This window comes from Sceloporus undulatus, chromosome 2 (assembly GCF_019175285.1).
Source record: "Sceloporus undulatus isolate JIND9_A2432 ecotype Alabama chromosome 2, SceUnd_v1.1, whole genome shotgun sequence".
In the NCBI taxonomy this organism is placed as follows: domain Eukaryota; kingdom Metazoa; phylum Chordata; class Lepidosauria; order Squamata; family Phrynosomatidae; genus Sceloporus; species Sceloporus undulatus.
In genome coordinates this window covers 121,567,359-121,586,445 of record NC_056523.1, presented here as the reverse complement: position 1 = coordinate 121,586,445, position 19,087 = coordinate 121,567,359, and positions in this window count along the sequence as shown.

Below are 19,087 nucleotides of genomic sequence, written 5' to 3'. Positions count from 1 at the left end.
AAACATTGGACAACTGATTTATAATAGTAAGCTATGCAATGAATTCTTTACAAAGGAACACTGTGAAATTCTTTTGCACCTTCATGCGCAACAATTTTAGGGAAAAAATGTCTGCTAAAGAATATCCACTCACATGAAGTAGCTTAAGGATGAATTAATATGACTTGAGTTGGAAACATGTAAAGTAGGGATGTAATTCTTCACTCAGTTCATTCTGAAAGAAAGCAATGAGTAATTTTAGCAGTTTTCCTCCTGCTGCAAGAAAGACTTCAAAAATTGTGCAGTTTTTCAAAAAATATCTATACTTCAGGTCTTATTCTGTACAAAATCTGCACATGATTCTTTGCACTGAAAACATCATTTCTTGCAGAGGAACCAGCATTTTCTGTTCAGGAAATGATATTTCTGAGGAGAAATGTTATTTTATCTATGCAGAAATATGGTTTTAGCACATAAAATGCTATTTTCTCATATAAACCATGTGCGAATTTTTCACAGAATAAGTCCGAAACTGTGAACATTCTCATTATGCCAGCATTCTTCTCATCAGGGTTTCCCAACATTTGAGAGACAGGTTGTTGTTGTTGCTGTTTTGACAATTATTGAGTATCCTTGAATAGTTCATCCATCCCTCATGTGAAATGATAGGACTGAAAGAACAAAATCTGGATTTAATTTTGACTACAGCAAGCATGGCAAGGTGAGACAGGATATTATAAGGGTTTTATGTCATCATTCTTTATCCACCAGTTTTAGATATGCATTTCACCCTAAATATAATAGAAGGGAATGAATATTTAATATGGCCATCATCATCATAATAAAATTTGTTTTATGGTGTTCTTCTTGGCTTCTGACCAAAATGAAATACTTAATAAAAGCTCAAAGATATATTTGACAAGAGAGACAAAATACGTGTGCATCAGAATAGTTTCAACTTCAGATCAAGGAAGTAAGAACAAATGATGCTAGGCATTCTTTCTGTATATCAGGTAGTGTAATTTTTCAGACTGTCTTTTCCATAAACAGTACATAGCATGAATCACTAAGCAAATGATATCTTGAAAACATGAAAATTTGTATAACAAAAGCACTAGTATATTTAGAATAAGAAGAACCCCTCCTTCAGATTTTAGTTAATAGTGCAGTGTTTTACACTGGAGGGGGGGGGAGAAATTGCAATCCTCTTACTTGGCACTTGTTGGATCAACTGCAATTGCGCTGGCAAATTTTTGTTGTGAGGTGTAAATTTCTATCCAGCTTCATGGAAGGTCAGCATTTATTTGTTATTTCTTTCTAAATGGACCATTTCCCTCCCTGCTTTTACCCAGCTTCATGGAATTCAAAGGATTTAGTTCAACAAATTCAGTTTAACTTACTTTTTTGTTAAAGAGACAATAAAATGTATTGAATTATTGTAGGAATAGGTGATCTAAATAATCCAAGGACTTGAGTAATCTTCTCTATGAGGAAAAATTACACTGTTTGAGACCTTTTTGGTTAGCAGAATGACAAGTAAGGGAAGACATGGGAAGAGTATATAAAAACTATACATGATGCAGATAGCATGGATAGGGAAAGACATTTTTATCTGCAACTTCTTTTATACTTGTAAAACCTGAGGTTATCAACAAAACTGAATGGTGTGAAAATCCTTAGAATAAAAGGAAGGACTTCAGCCCTGTCTGTATGGGCAAAAAGGCCCATGCTCCCACCCCCGTTCTGATCCCATTCAGATGATAAGCAACCTAAATACTAGTTCTGGTCTGGACAGTCTGGATGACGTCTGACAAATCCAGCATTAGAATTGGGATATAACACTATTAAAATGAATTTTAAAAAATCACCTCTTACTCCAGGGCCCTGTCTTCACAGTAGAGAATACGATGGGGCAGCATGCAGTGTCTTGGCCTCAGAGCTCTTCCAGCCTCCCCCCATTATCTAGCTTTCTGTTCCTGAACTGAGGCATTGTCTACACATACTTCCCACTGAGCAGCCCAGCATGTCTGCCACCACTATGGGTCGTTCACTTCTGAGGTCAGAACGAGGCATTCAGCTATGTGATCATTACTAGACAACCTGTTCTGACCTCAGAGTGAGTAACTGGCAACAAAGGCAGATGCATAGGGTGGTTTAGTGGGACAACCATGCAGACAGCCACCCCAGCATGAGAATGGAGGGTTCCAGATCTTCCTGGAAGATCCAGAGGAACAGGCAAGTTTTTAAAATTCATGTTAAGCGTATTATATCCCAGTTCTGGTGTGGAGTGTGCCAGATGTTGTATGGACTGTTTTCACCAGAACTGGGGTTTGAGCCATGTGTTGGTCAAACAAGATGCCATCAAAATGAGGGGAAACAGGTTTTTTGGTTCATGCAGACAAGTCTTGGAACTTCCAGGAAGACCCGGAGCCTTCTGTTCCTGCACCAGGGGCAGCTATCTGCACAGGCATTCCACTGAGACTCTTGGTGCATCCGCCACTGCTGTATGTTGCTCACTCTGAGGCCAGGTGATCATCACTGTGTGTCTCGTTCTGACATCAGCAGCAAGTAATTTGCAGATGCAGTGTATGCTCCAGGTGGCTCAGTGGGATGCTCATAACAGACAGCAACCCCAATGTGGGAACAGAGGGCCAGGCCATGCAGAGAGGTTGAACAGCTGACGGGACCAGATGCTCTGGTCTGCCCAAAGAGTATCCTGGTCTGCACAGACAGGGCCTTCTTCTAACAGTGGAGAGTTAAAAAATGGATTTCTCTTCCACAAAATGTATTTTATTTTATTTTATTTTTATCTTGCCCTTCTCCCATGTTGGAACCCAAGGCACACAATACACACACACACATTAAATCAACATTATAAAAACAATTTAAAAGTCCAATAAAAACAGTAAAAACTTTTTAAAATTACATCATACAAAATTTGAAACATACAAGGTTAAAAATAATCTAAACCAGGGAGCCAGCCTAGCCTTCTGTGGAAGGGAGTTCCACAGGCTGAGAACAGCCACTGAGAAGACTCTCTCTCATGTCCTCACCAAATGAGCCTGGGATGGTGGTGGGACTGAGAGAATGCCTTGTCCTGGGGCTCTCAGGGTTCTAGGTGGTTCAAATGGGGAGATAGGCCTGTTACAGACTGCCAAAATAAAGCTGCTTCGGGTCTCTTTGGAGGTATGCTGTTTAAATGATGCATGCACCCAAAGAATCCGGAAGCTGCACCAAAGCTGCCCTCCAGTGCTTAGGAATGGAGAGTGGCTTTGGTGTGACCTCCGGACTCTTAGGACCCATGCATCATTTAAATAGCATACCTCCAAAGAGACCCGAAGCAGCTTTATTTTGGCAGTCTGTAACAGGCCATAGCATCTCTCAAATAGTCTGGACCTAAGCTGTGTAGTGCTTGATAGGTCACTTTGAATTGCACATGGGAACGAACCAGTAGCCAGTAAAGCTGTTTCATTACAGGAGTCATGTCAATTTAAAAGTAGTCATTTTCATGAAGGATGACACTTTCAGTGGTTCCTAGTCATTATGGTAGCTATGAATCAGCACAGGTATGAGAGATAGTATGTATCTGAATGCCAGCTGATGGGCATCATGAATGTGATGGTAGCGTTTTGTGGGTTTTTCAGGCTATGTGGCCATGTTCTAGAAGAGTTTCCATGTGATGTTTCACCAGCATCTGTGGCTGGCATCTTTAGAGAATGCTTGCCTGGAAAGGAGTTGGGTATATATATTGTGTGGCCTGCCATTAGCAACAGAACAATACACATGCAAATCACTCCTGCCTTTCCAGGTCACACAATGTATATACCGAACTCCTTTCCAGGCAAGCCAGCCTGGAAGATGCCAGCCACAGATGCAGGCGAAACATCAGGAAGAAACTCTTCTAGAACATCATCATCATCATCATCATCATCATCATCATCATCATCATCATCATACTTTATTTATATACTGCTTTTCCAGCAGATCAAAGCGGTTTACAGAAGTAATTAAAAAATACATATCTCAATATATCACAATTACACATTGAATTCAATAAAATTTTAAAGATCTGCATACAACAACAAGCATAAAATCTATCAATCGCAGAATCTATCAGTTGGATCCTAAAATAAACTTCCATCAAGGAATAACATTCTACAAAGAGTCAGGAGGGTATGCTAGCCGGAAAAAAATGAGTCTTCACAGCCTTCTTAAAGGTGTCCAAAGTAGAGCTGAACCGGATTTCATCTGGAAGTTTGTTCCAGAGCGTCGGAGCTGTCGATGAAAATGTCCTTTGGTGAGTTGTTGTCAATCTCACCTTAGGGTACTCAAGAAAATGTTTCCTGTTGTTCTGAGAGTGCGGGGCAAATTGTGTTGGGAGAGGCGTTCCATCAAGTAACTCAGGCCCAAGCCATGTAGGGCTTTATAGGTAATAACCAACACTTTGTATTGAGCCTGGAAGCTAATAGGCAGCCAGTGAAGAGATCCTAATACCGGTGTTATATAGTCTGACCTTGAGGTTCCGGCGACCAATCTGGCTGCAGCATTTTGTACTAACTGAAGCTTCTGAATCTGGTACAAAGGTAGCCCCATGTAGAGCGCGTTACAGAAATCTAAGTGAGAGGTTACCAGTGCGTGTACTACTGTTTCAAGGTCCTTTCGGTCCAGGCAGGGACGCAGTTGGCGTATCAACTGGAGCTAGTACCAAGCACTCCTGGCCATCGCATCCACTTGTGATGACAATTGTAGAGATGAATCCAGGAGTACTCCCAAACTGCGAACTTTGTCCTTTAGGGGAAGTGTGACTCCGTCCAGGACTGGATGGCAAATCTCCCTGCCTGGGCTTGGGGTACCTATCATGAGTACTTCTGTTTTCTCTGGATTCAACCTGAGTTTGTTTTCCCTCATCCAGCCCATTACTGACTCCATTACTGACTCCAGACAGGCATCCAGAGGAGAGATACCTTCCTTAGTCACTGTGTCAGTCAGAGACATGGAGAGATAGATCTGGGTGTCATCAACGTACTGATAACACCGTGCTCCATGTTTCCGGATGACCTGCCCCAGCGGCTTCATGTAAATATTAAATAGCATGGGGGACAGAATGGCGCCCTGAGGGACACCAGATGTCAGCTCTCTTTTACAAGAGCAACAGTCCCCCAGCCTCTCCATCTGGAACCTTCCCGAGAGGTAGGACCGGAGCCACTGGAGCGCAGTGCCCCCAATGCCTAACTCTCTCAGGCGTTCCAGAAGGATACCATGGTCAATGGTATCGAAGGCCGCTGAGATGTACAAGAGCACCAACAGGGTCACACTTCTCCTGTCGATGCCCAGACGAAGATCATCGACTAAGGCGACTATAGCAGTCTCAACTCCGTATTCCGCTCTGAAGCCAGTTTGAAATGGGTCCAGATAATCTGTTTCCTCCAAGACGGCTTGGAGTTGGAAGGCACCCGCCCTCTCGATCACCTTGCCCAAGAATGGTAAAAGGGAGACCGGTCTATAATTATTTCTCAACAGGGGGTCAAGGGAGGGTTTCTTTAGAATTGGTTTTACTATTGCCTGTTTTAAGGCGGATGGAAATATGTCCTCCCGAAGAGAAGCATTAACTATTAAACGTAATGATGTCTTTATTGTATCTCCTCCCTGGACGGTCAGCCAAGAAGAGCAAGGGTTGAGAGGGCAAGTTGTCCTCCTTACACTTCCAAGGAGCTTATCCACGTCCTCAGTATTTACATACTCAAAGCGATCCAGTATAACCTTGTTTCCAGAGTCACTGGATACCTCTTTTATGGATTCTGTTAAAAAAACGGCATTAAGCTCAGCCCTTATCTGAGAGATTTTATCGGCAAAAAAGTCATTAAAAGCGTCACAGCAGGCTGTAGTTGGTTCTAATAGAGGGTTCAGGGTGGTTGGTAGTTGTGTTAATTCCCTAACCACCCCGAACAGCTCTGCTGGATGAGACTCTGCCGATGCAATCCGTGCAGCACAGAAAGAATTCTTAGCTGCATCGATTGCCACTCCGTAGGAATGTAACATATTCTCTTGGTGTGCCTTGTCAGATATACGCTGATGTTTCCGCCAGTAGCACTCTAGTTGTTGCGCAGCCCGCTTCATTTGGTGTAGATCTTTGGCGACATAGCCCAAAACCCCACAAAAAACAATGGATGCCGACCATGAAAGCCTTCGACTTCACAATGTGATGGTACTTTAGTACACATGTCCTGCTTGTGAGCTTTCCATGGGACAAAGTTGGCTGTTGCAGGTACATAATTCTGGTCAAGAGAGACCTTTGGCCTGATCAAGCAGTGATGTTCTTATGTTCGTTCTATCAACATATGCATTTTAAAGGATTTGCCAAAATTCTATTTCATGTCTACATCACATCAATCCATCATTCACTATATACTAAGAGGGATCTCAGACTGCCTACAGTCTGGCTCCCTGAAAAATAAATAAGTCATTCTCTCTTTTCCTTTCAATTGCTATTGTCCCCACTTTTCCATGCTTAAGCCCCAGTTCTCTATGGCAAAAAATCCAACTATTCATCATGGGATTTACATCTAAATATATTTAGCGGCCTGCAATTCCTTTTATGTCTTTGATGTCAAAAACTATGTACAACAATGATGTTGTATGAATACTATAACAGCATTAGAAGGAAAATGGTAAATAAATACTTATTTAGATGCTTAAACATCTATTTATATGTGGCTAATACTAATGTTTGTTTCTACTGGTGTACTGGTACTGTTTCTCAGACAAAAACAGTTGAACAAATCATTTTGTTTTCCCATGGCACCAAATCAAATATTGTTGCTAGAAATGTGTATTTGTTGTTGCTGTGACAAACTATTTTTGTTAGCATGACTGCTCTATTTGAATATCGTCTGTCAAAAAGTAAATTGTGTAGAATATCATTAGCATGAAGAGAAGAACCATAAGTGGTCCTTTACAAATTTAATACCAATAACCTTTAAATGGCTATAAATTTAGCTCCCCTGACTTTTGTGAAATTTGCATGGGCATAACTACTCAATGAATCTCTAATAGGGAAGATTACCTTTTGTATATAATGAAACACTTTAGCATCTCTAAGTAGGTGAGAAAAGGCTACTCTGCAAAGCAAAGCTTGGTTATTGCTTTCTTGTTCAGCAGGACATTCTCTGATGAATGAAACATGAACAAGAACACTTGGATTCCCTCCCTATGTTTTAAGAAAGAAATGTACACATCTGAAAACTTGCTTCGCCAGATATCTAGTTTACTAATAGCATGAGAAAGGGGTTTAATGGAAACCCTCTGTTTCTAAGAGCTAAGGGACAAAGCCTTCATAGGCATGTTAATGGTGTATAAAATAGAACAGCTGAATTTCATGGAATTATTTTTTCCATGAGAACGCCTAGAGACTGCATTTTCTATTACTACTATAAATCTAAAGAGACAAGACAAACGAATGGTATGAAAAAAGCAAGTAACATTATTGTACATCCCTTGCTCTGTTTTTTTGCTATAAGCTCTTACAACTCATTTCAAATCAAGTAAAATATTGTCCAAAAAATCAATTAATTAAATATTTGTACTTTTCTTGGCTAACAATTCATTAATGGAATCTTTATTACCAAGATCCAAACACTGTAGGGGCTTGTGGATGGCTAGGAGGGAGAGAACACCATTACATCCCTGACTTCTCATCTATATAGGCAGTGCAGGCAGTTACTGTGATCAATGGTATCAACTAAGAACCACTGAAAATTCCATGATAATAATTAACAGGGTCACACTTATATTCTCTTTCTCTGCTGGCAGTCATAATCCATCAAGGCTGAAACTGGTCCTCTTGAAACCTAATTCAAATTGTTCTAAGAAATCAAGAGTCATATAAAAGACCTTTCAACATTTGCTAGGTTACATCTGCTTTTTCTTTTTGTCTTTATATATGTTCTTCTCAAAACTATCTTTCCATGCTGTGCCACTATGGCATGAAGTTTCCCACATTACTGGAGGAAAAAAAAAGGATGGATCAAAGAAACAAACAGAATTCTATTAGGCTATGTTTTCTTTAAAGTCTAAAGTGATTTGGCATTGGAAGTGGAATTGCATGAATATGCAAATAAGCAGAAACACCAACAAAACCAAATAATTGGCTAGGAACTCTGATTATCTAAAAATCCCAAGTGTATATTTTCTGCACATTCTGATAGTGCAGAAAAGATGTAGTAGACATATTGGAAAAATGTGGGGCCTAATCCTCTTCCCCCTGGTAACACACAATCTAAGATCTTCACAATCTTAGAAAAGCAAAGGTCGTTACTGATAAAATGTGACTTACAGTGGAACTAGGGATGGATAATATCTGTGGATTCTCTTGTCAGCATGCTTAGAAATGTTTTATTGCTTAATGGCTAGTCTTGGGTAACAAACCTATCCCCCCTCCCCCTTGCATATTTCTCTCTTTTAGGTCTACTGTTCTACTGCAAATTCAAAATAACTAATCTCTGTTGCTTTGCATCTAGTTATCCTGGGAGTGGCAACTGAGCAGTTGGCTGATCAGCATCCAAATAGCCTCTCACACATGCCACCCCTCCAGCAAAGACCAGTGCAGGCAAGGGGCCTCTCGGTTGCTGCTTTACCAGCTGCTCAGTCGTTGCTCCAAAGGCAACCAGATGCAAAGCGAAAAGCTTCTCTCTGGCAAGGAAGGGTTCTCAATCCTTCTTTGTTAGGATGGAGAGGGGTGCAGCATGTGTGTGTATGTGTGTGTAAGGGGTATTTCCTGCATATCAGTATTTTGCCTGAATGCCTCCCTGCCCCCCCCCCCCCCTTTTCCCTCACTGCCACTCCTACTGCCCCCTTTCCCCCTCACTGTCCTCCTGGATCTTTCCATCGCCTCTTGGGGGGGGGGCATACCACCTACTTTGGGAATCATTGATTTAGAACTTTAAAAGATAATACAAACACTTTGAATTACACTTAAATGCCAACTTGGGCCTCATCTGCACTGTGGAAATAATCGTTTGACACTGCTTTAACTGTCATGGCCCAATACTATGGAATCCTGGGATCTGAACTTGGTTGTGGCACCAGAGCCCTCTGATAGAGAAGGCTAAATATCTCACAAAATTACAAATCCCAGAATTCCTTAGCATTGAGCCATGGCAGTTAGTGTCAAACTGCATTATTTCTGCAGGGCAGATACATCATGGGAGGCAATGAAATTTGTACAGCACTGATGTTTTTTATGGCTCAGGCTTCCAAACAGATTTTTAAAGGTGACTACATTGCTGTAGCTTTAGGAGTTTACTGAAATCTATATGGCAGGGGCTATATATGCACAGTGCCTCAATGCAGCTGGACTGGAGCAGCTCCTTGGAGATTGTGACCACTAGTTTCCTTCCATAGCATGTTTTACATCAATATTTGTTAGAATGGCCACTTATGCCTTGCTAAAATGAAGGAAGTCATCACCTAAAGGAGGAGAAAAGAGGAAACAAAAGTGTGCATGTGCTGTTTTATACATATAGATGCAAATGTAAAATGTTATGATTCTAATTTAAAATACAGAGCAACTCACCATAGTGGAGAAGAGTATAAGCGGTGACTTGTACTGTTCAGACTACTGCACAGGAACAAATAGGGAGCTTCAAGGCCTCTGCTCTTTCCTTTCATTGCTCTTTATCTTTAAATCAGGGGGTCTTGGAGTGGACAAACAGAAGACCTCTTCAAACAGAGGACTGCCCTTTAAAATTTAGGCGACATCCCCCTTCCACCACAGTATTTGTCAAATAACAGCAGCTGGCAATTATGTTTCCACAAAAACAACTGTTTGCTCCTGCATCTCCTCAGTTCTTACAACTCTTGCCAGCTCCTGCTTCCCACTGAAATCTATAAATATCAATAAAGCAAATACTATAACCATTTCTATATTTTATGTTAAATTAAATGGAACCAAATATTCTCATCTGAGAAATGAATTCCACCCCTCAACTAAATGGCCAGAGAGAAATATAGACTGTAATGGCACAAATATGTTCCAGTGAAAGTGGCAATTTGACATAAAGTATAAGCAATAATACAAAATGTAATCCAGATGGTAAATAATTTTACAACGATAAATGTGCTTCCATGCAAAGTAGGGTGTGTTAGATTTTCTTTAACTTGGCTACAGAACCAGAGTGGGAAACTGAGACTACCAAACCCCACTTTTTGCAGGAGGCAGAGTCCCCCACTAGCCCCCCAAAGCCTCCCAAATTCCCCATTCAAAAAGGGCAATTTTTGCCTAAAAAGCATGCCAAGAAAAAACAGACAACACTCCACTATACCTTCCCATGGCTCCAGAATCCTTCACTCCCCCCCTCCATACCTTTGGGATGAGGCTTCATATGATCCTGATGATGATCATTTTGGCTGATAAACATCCAAAAGAATGGAAAAGTATTTGTGGACTCAGACAGGAAGGTGCAATCCATGTTGTTGTTATTCTTGGTTATTAAAGGAAATTCCCAGCAGTGTTGCCCACCCTGCTATAGCATCAAGGTTTAAGATATTTATCATAACTTTTAGTCTGCTCTCCCAGACTCATGTTCACTTTAAAAAGTAACAAAATGAATAGATACATAAATACTTTTGCTAAGTTAAAAAAGAGCATAGTCCTTTGAGGGATTACGTGGTTTTTCCAAAATGGTTGTAGAAAGTGTATCTTTATATATGGTGGTGTACTATTGATTGTTGTGTGGGTCCCTTTTTATATTCCTTGTGCAAATCTGTGTTCTGCTCTTTTACAATGAGGATTAGACATTCCAGAAAACCTGTTATAAGGCCAATGCTATTTTAGGCTGCATCAATAGAAGTATAGTGTCTAGATCAAGAGAAGTAATAGTGCCACTGTATTCTGCTTTGGTCAGGCCCTACCTAGAATATTGTGTCCAGTTCTGGGCGCCACAATTCAGAAAGGACATCGTTAAACTGGAGCGTGTCCAAAGGAGGGCGACAAAAATGGTGAAGGGTCTGGAAACCATGCCCTATGAGGAACGACTTAGGGAGCTGGGGATGTTTAGCCTGGAGAAAAGAAGGTTAAGAGGTGATATGATAGCCCTGTTTAAATATTTGAAGGGATGTCATATTGAAGAGGGAGCAAGCTTGTTTTCTGCTGCTCCAGAGAACAGGACCCGGAACAATGGATGGAAGCTACAGGAAAAGAGATTCCACCTCAACATTAGGAGGAACTTCCTGACAGTAAGGGCTGTTCGACAATGGAATGCACTCCCTCAGAGGGTGATAGAGTCTCCTTCCTTGGAGGTCTTTAAACAGAGGCTGGATGGCCATCTGTCAGGGATGCTTTGATTTGGATTTCCTGCATGGCAGGGGGTTGGACTGGATGGCCCTAGTGGTCTCTTCCAACTCTATGATTCTATGATTCTATATGGACTTGGCTCTGAACAATGTGTTTTATAACTAGGAATACAATATTCAGCTTATCCAGCCAATTCATTGAAGTTAACTAGTCATAGTTTTAAAGGAGGTTTTCAAGCTGCTGTCTTTTGGATTCCCAAATATTTTTCTAGCCCAAACCCAATGTCCCAGAAGAATGAGGGAACAGATTGAGACAGGTGGGTGGGTACATTGTTTTGGAAATTCCAGTTTCTAAAAGGGTCTGTACAGTTGCATTCTAGCAAAGGGTAGAGCTAACGCCAAGGGCAGAGCAGATGAGGTAATGTCAACAGGGCAGGTCCAACTGTAATTCTTACCAGTTAGCACATTATCCCACTGAGCATACAGAAAAATAACCTCTTTCTTAGCTGCAAAAACTCACTTAGGCTGCCTCAGCACTGCAGAAATAAGCAAATTTGATACTACTTTAACTGCTATGGCTCATTGCCAAGGAATTCTGGGAAATGCAGTGCTATGGAACTAGAATTCCATAGCACTGAGCCATGGCAGTTATTGGAATAAATTTCCTATTCGTAAAGTCCAGTTTGGTTATATCCAGAATATTTAAAGACTGAAGATAACAGCAGAAGAAACTTGTGGGCCAAAATGTGGAAAACCCATAGATCCTCAGGCTTGCAGGGTAGAATTTCCGTACCCTTGACTTAAATGCTGGTATACTGAGAGTTTTCTTGTATGCTGACACCACAGCTCTCCTGACCATATCTCTTGCAGACATTTGCTTGACAAGCAGGAAGGCCAAGTATTCTATCTGCCATGAAGACTACCTTTTGGAGCACTTCTGAGTAGGGTGTGAGGTCAGGAACCTGCACATTTCAGTCAGGGTAAGTGGGACATATGTCTGGATAATTGGTCCAGAAGTTGTTCTTTCTGCCCAGGCTGATTTTCTGCACATGAAAAGTTATATAAATATATGAAAATGAAATTGGTGGATTGAATAAAACTCACACAACCAATTGATGAAGTTTTCTGTACAGTAAACCTTCATCTTTTTCACTGTTGTTAATAGTCTTCGAGTTAACTCCGACCTATGACAACCCTATATATGAGAGATCTCCAAGTCACTCTATCCTCAACCACCTTGCTTAGCTCTTGCAGGTCCATGGCTGTGGCTTCTCTAGTTGAGTCCATCTGAAATGCAGTCTTCTTCTCCTACTACCCTCCACTCTACCAAGCATTATAGTCTAGTGAGTCCTTCTTGTGATATTGGGAAAATGCATCAACCTTAGTTCTTGCTTGCAGGGAGAGTTCAGGCCTTATCTGCTCTAGAACCCATCCATTGGTCTTTTTAGTGGTCCACAGTATTCTCAGAACTCTTCTCCAGCACCACATCTCAAATGCGATGATTTTCTTCCTATCAGCTTTCTTCATTGTACAGTTTTCACATCCATACATAGAAATAGGAAATATGATGACATGGACAATCCTAACATTTCTGTTTAATGATATACCTTTACACTTTAGGGGGTTGGATAGTTCATTCATAACTGCTCATCCAAGTACTAGTATTCTCATTTCTTGCCTGCAGTCTTCACACTGATTGATTACTGAGACCAAGTATTGAAAATTGTGGACTATTTCAGTCTCTTTATTGTCTACTTTAAAATTGTGTAGATTACCTGTGGTCATGATTTTTGTTTTCTTGATGTTCCACAGTAAGCCTGCCTTTGTGCTTCCTGTCTTGACCTTCTTCAAAAATCTTTCCATATTTCTGGTATATTCTGCTAATTCTATGGTGCCATCTGCATATCTTTGATTATTGATGGTCCTTCCTCTAATTTTCACACCTCCCTCCTCTGAGTCCAATCCTGCTTTTTGTATTTTCTTAATACACAAATTAAATAGATAGACTGATAGAATGCAGACTTGCCTGACTCTTTTTCTAATTGGAAACCATTCTGTTTATCTGTATTCTGTCCTTACAGCAGGCTCTTGCCCTGAGTACAGATCATGCATGGGGACTATCAAAAGTTGTGACACAGATTAGGAGAAAGGGGCAGCCTGAGGCCATCCCTTCTCCTCTAGATCATTGCTATGGCAACTGCATGGCCATGACAATGATCTGCTGGAAAAAGGAGCTCCGAAATTTGCACCCTGGGACGTTGCAGTGATGTGTCTTGGACACGTCACAGAAGACACATCATGGATGCACGCAGTATGGATGGCGCTGCATCAAGATAGTGCCACCCATATATACTAGGATTCAGGAGTGTGTGGTTGCTGTGCGCTCTCGAACCCTAGTATTGGCGACGCCACACTGCTTTTGACCTGTGTATACCAGGCCATAGTTTCTCATGATCTATACAATCAAATGCCTATAGTCTATAAAGAATGGAATGATCTTTTGAAACTCCTTATTATGTTCCATTATCCAGCGTATGTTTGCTGTTTGATCCTTAGTGCCTCTTCCTTTCCTGAACCCCACTTGGATATCTGGCATTTCTCACTCCATATATGGTAAGAGTCTTTGTTGCAAAATTAAGCATCATCTTGCTTGTATGAGAAATTAATACAATGGTTATGTGATTACTGTAGTTTTTGTGTCTTATTTCCTGGGAATTAGATTATATACTGAGTGAAGTTGAAGGCTTTCATGACCAGCATCCATAGTTTTTTGTGGGTTTTTCATGCTATGAGGCTGTGTTCTAGGAGAGTTTATTCCTGACATTTGCTGGCAAAACTGTCAGGAATAAACTCTTCTAGAACATGGTCTCATAGCCCCCAAACCCCCACAAAAATAATATATACTGTTTCCAGTCTGTGGGCCAGTGTTTTGTTTTCCAAATTATTGACATATTTTAGTTAAAACTAGATAGTAGATTCTGGTTTTGTAGCTTGGAACAGCTCTATTGGTATGCCATCAGTTCTTGGTAATTTATTATTCTCAAGTGCTCTGAGTGTAGCTCTCACTTGACTTTTTAGACTCTGGGATTCATCCTCATATCTTCTTTAAAGGAATTTGTCATCAATTTGACCATTTTACATAGCTCCTCTGTGTATTGTTTCCATTGTTTTTTATTATTACTTCTTGATCATGTAATATACTTTCCTGCTGTTCATGTATTATCCCTACCTCTAGCTTAAATTTTCCCTTAATTTTTCAGATCTTGCTAAAGAAATCTATTGGTCTTTCTTTTTTGTTCTTAGTTATTAGTTCCACTTTCACTGCATTGATTATTATAGTAGTTTTCCTAATCCCTGCACACAAGTCTTTTTACATTTGCATTCAGGGTTCTGGTTCTATTTCTGTCACCATTCTTTTTTGCTTTTTTCTGTTCTTGATTGATTGTAGGGTTTTGTCTATCATCCACTGAGGCTTTTCTTTCTTTTTGGCTCCATATAGTGTCCTTCTGCTTTCCTCTCTAACAATATCCCTGGCTGCAATATTTATGCATTCCATTTCTTGTTTCACTATGTCTAGGTTTCCCTTCATTCATGCTTCTCACATTCCATGTTCCTATAATGTGGTTTGAGTAGCTTTGGAATTTCTTTTTGATTCTAGGCATGTCAACAGTTGCTCTGCCCTTTGCCTTGATATCGTGTGTGTCATTTGCCCCCTCATTATTCCTAGTTAAACTCTGCACTGCTCTAGTGATTTTCTGTGTATTTCTTAACATTTGTCTTGTTTCCTTATGGACTGTCTCATCATAGGGTTTCTGTGGTAGAAAGTTTGCAAAGGGGTTTACCAGACCTCTCCTTGCAGAATACTAATAAGTGTCAGCTATGATGCCACTGCTGTTGGCTTTAACCTTTATCTCTTACCTGCCTTCAAACCTTGTGCCTCAGCCCCACACCAGTGTAATGGGGAGGATGAGGATGATACAGATCTCCCTCCATTCTGGCTGGAATTCAGGTCGGACATCTGCACACATAAGTGTCTCTTACATATGTAGAGGTCTTTTTGGCACAGTGTGGGTTTGCTATTCACTCCTCTGCACAGTGCCCTAAAGGACCTCCCCCGCCAACTTACTTTAAAGCCTACATGCTGCCTCAGATGATTATTTCATGCTTCACAGTGAGCAGAAAGAATCAGAGGCAATTCTCTCATTTTTCCATAGCCAGATGACAATACAGTTGGCCCTTCTTATACACTGATTTTTTTATACACGGATTCAAGCATACATGGTTTGAAAATGTTCAAAAAAAGTATAAATTTCAAATATCAAATTTCCATTTTTTATAGGAGACACCATCTTGCTATGTCATTATATTTAATGGGACTTGAGCATCCACGGATTTTGTTATACACAGGGGATCTTGGAACCAAACCCCAGCGTATAACAAGGGTGCACTGTAGAAATACTGAAATTCCTGGAAGATCCTCAGAGATCTCAGTGCTTCTGTTATTCTTGTGTGTCTGGCTTTGGGGGTGGAGGGAGAGGGACCAGCCAGACACTTGTTCTCAAAGAAGCATGGAATGGACATGGAGATTATCACACTGCCCTTTTCCATCCTTCTCTCCTGACCTTGGCACAGGATGAAAACTTTTAAGAACAGATTGTATCTCACACCTCCGTGCCCAGGCAGGAGGCAGCCTGTACATGATCATGGCATCTCATAACCAGTGGTGTCCCTAGCATTGGTGTCATTTGGTGTGGTCATTCATGGGGGGGGATTTATGGGGAATGGGGCGTCCAGCATACAACTTTGGCACACTCCTGACACATGCAGGAATGTGTGTGCACAGCTGGAGTGGCACCATGTGCCCACAGGGAGCAGCCACTGCACCTGGGGTGGGATGGGGAGCAGGATTTCAGCCTTGCTCGCCCCCAGGCAGAAGCCACCACACCTGGGGTGCCTCTGTGTGGGGTCTAGGCAGTCTGAAAAGGCCCTGTGCAGGGTCTAGATGGCCAAAAAAGGCCCTACATGGGGTCTAGGCCACCTGAAAAGGCCCCACGCAGGGGTGGAGAGCCAGCCTGGTGTCACCCCCCTTCTCAGGTGTCACCCCCTTCTGGTGTGTCACCTGGTGTGACCTGCACTCCCCAGTGATGCTACTGCCATACCTGATTTCCCATACTTTGCATACAATGGGAAAGTCACATTCTTTCAAAAAGTGCCTGAGAAGTCCAGATTGGGTATGGAATGCCATATTCTGGTATGGGATTCCTCTGGCCTGGGCGCAGAGGCGTGTGATACAATCCATTTTTAAAGGTTTTCTTTCTGCACCAAGGTCAGGAGGGAAGGACAGAAAAGGACAGTGCAATAGTTTCCTGTGTGTACTGGCTTTGAAATAAGTCTAGGAAGTGGTGTATGGCTCAGCTATACTGATGGGATGTTGAATTCAGGCCTATGTGTGCCACAACCATTTTGGCAAAAAAAAAAAGAGAAGGGGGATTGTAATGGAGGAACAAAGGACATTTTGAAGATGTTAAGGGATGACTGGGACTAAGGAAAGGAAGCCTGGCTTAAATGTTGATCTGGCCTATGTAAGCCAAAGGAAAATACAGATGCTTCTAAAGCTCTTGCCCTATTTGAAGACTGCACCAATGAACCTAGCATGGGAGGTCTTTCTTGGAAACTCCAGATACCCATGGTTTTCTTTTCAAAAGCTTTCCTAACAATGCCAAGCATAGAGTTTGCCTCTTTCACTGCTGTTACACATTGAGGTGATACATTCATCTACCTATCAGTAAGGCTGAATCGAGACATATGGTTACCTGAGGCTAAAACAAAGGTGGTACCCATTCACATTCTGTACACAAAAGCCACACTGACAGATTCCTTTAAAGATGGTGATGTTGGCTCCATACAGTACAGTTCAGTAAGCTGTGTGTCTCTCAGCTCCCTCTTCCAAAACTTTAATGTAACTTTTTGGCATTTGCTTTCTGAGACTAATATCTCACAATGGTACTACCAGCCGTGGTGTCCTGGCCCAACAGGGAATTTCTATTATGATATGCTGCCCTAAGTGTAATTGTAATTATAACACTGTGCAATGTAATTATAATTGTGGTCTATATAGATCTGTCAACTGATCAGGCCTGATTCCTTGCATCTGTGACTGGGTGGTTGTCTCTTATTATATCTCCTCCCCCAGGCTTTGTTCTCCTCCACATTTTGCTATTTTCTGCTCTCTGTTTTCCATGCATCTTTTTTTTTTTTTTTTGCCTCAGCTTGTCACTCCTCTACTCCTGCTATTTCTCCTTCTATTCTTTATCTTCCATTTTTGATACTGTTATTATGTTGTTATTGTATATACCTATATATAATCTGACATCATCAGGCCTCAGAGGGAGAGAAAGTCCAGCCAGTTCCATCAGGCCTTGCCTAAAGTATGAAGACGAGCCCTCTCTCTTTGCCATCATCTGGCCTCAGAGGGAGAGAAGAACTGCTGGACTTATACTCCTTCCCCTTCCCCATTGCCATTCCCTTTCCTTTTGTGTCATGTCTTTCTATATTGTAAGCCTGAGGGCAGGGAAAGGTGTAATTAACTATCTGTAAGCTGCTGTGAGAGCCTTTCTGGCTGAAGAACAGGGTATAAATGCAGTAAATATTTATTTATTTATTTATTTATTTCCTGCTTTTACCCCAAAATTGGGACTCAAAAGGGCTGACAATTTAATTTATTGTTCCATGATAAAGTTCAGTTTTCATTTACATCAGTGTTTGAAAGTAAGCTGATTGTCTGGATAGACATACAGCTAAACACATATGTTAAGACCTGTTTACCTGGTTTTTACAGCATGAAACACAAAACTGGTCTCCCAGCTGATCAGTGACAGTTTAAAACACATGCACTTATATACGAATTTAGGATTTATTTTTTGTCCCGGTAAATGTGTCAGTCTACCTTTACTTACATGAAACTTAGTCATGTTGCACATTAGTCAGATTTAGATAGGTCATTTTTGGATTCCATGAAATGTATTTGCTTTTCCCCTGTCCTATATATTTTTTTCCTAAAAAGAGTCAGACTGAGACTGCTGATTCCTCCAGCCTGCTGATTTAAAAAGGTGAGAAGTGAGATAGAAACTGTCACATCCATCCAACAGAAGGTGTGAGAGTAGAATCAGTCCTTTACCATCCCTAAAACATTTCTTCAATGAACCACCAATGCACTTTTCTAGTAAATGAGAAATGTTCCATGTTTCCAAGAATTTTCACATTTTAATGCTGAGATCCCTCAATTTTATTAAACCAAATGAACATACCAATTATCCAAGCAGCTCACTTCATAAAATTTAAATGCACAATATATTTGAACATAGCTTACTGTTATGTGTAAATATATTCATTATTCACGAAAGCAGTACTTTTAATTTCTGAAATCAAACACTGCTTGGCTACCATTTTATTGATTTATTCAGAAAAGGAACTAAAAGCATGCAATTAAGACATCATTTTTCAGTAAGAAAAAAACCTTAGTTGTTTAAATAAACTGTAGATTCTGAATTGGATACTCTGAAGACTTTCTTTTTGTACCCAAATCATTATTTAAAATGTTCTATAAAACTAGGGTTGCCATAACCCGGCTGCAACCGGGCTTTTCCCGCTTTTGGCGGCACCTGCCCGCTCACGTCATGGATGCCGCCAAAAACCGGGAAAAGCCTGGTTGCAGCGGGGTTGCACTGCAACCCGTGGGGCCTCGCTGCCCTCCTCCTCTTCCACCTCGCATGGCCGCTTGGAGGAAGAGGAGGACAGCGAGGCCTTGGGCGGAGGAGGC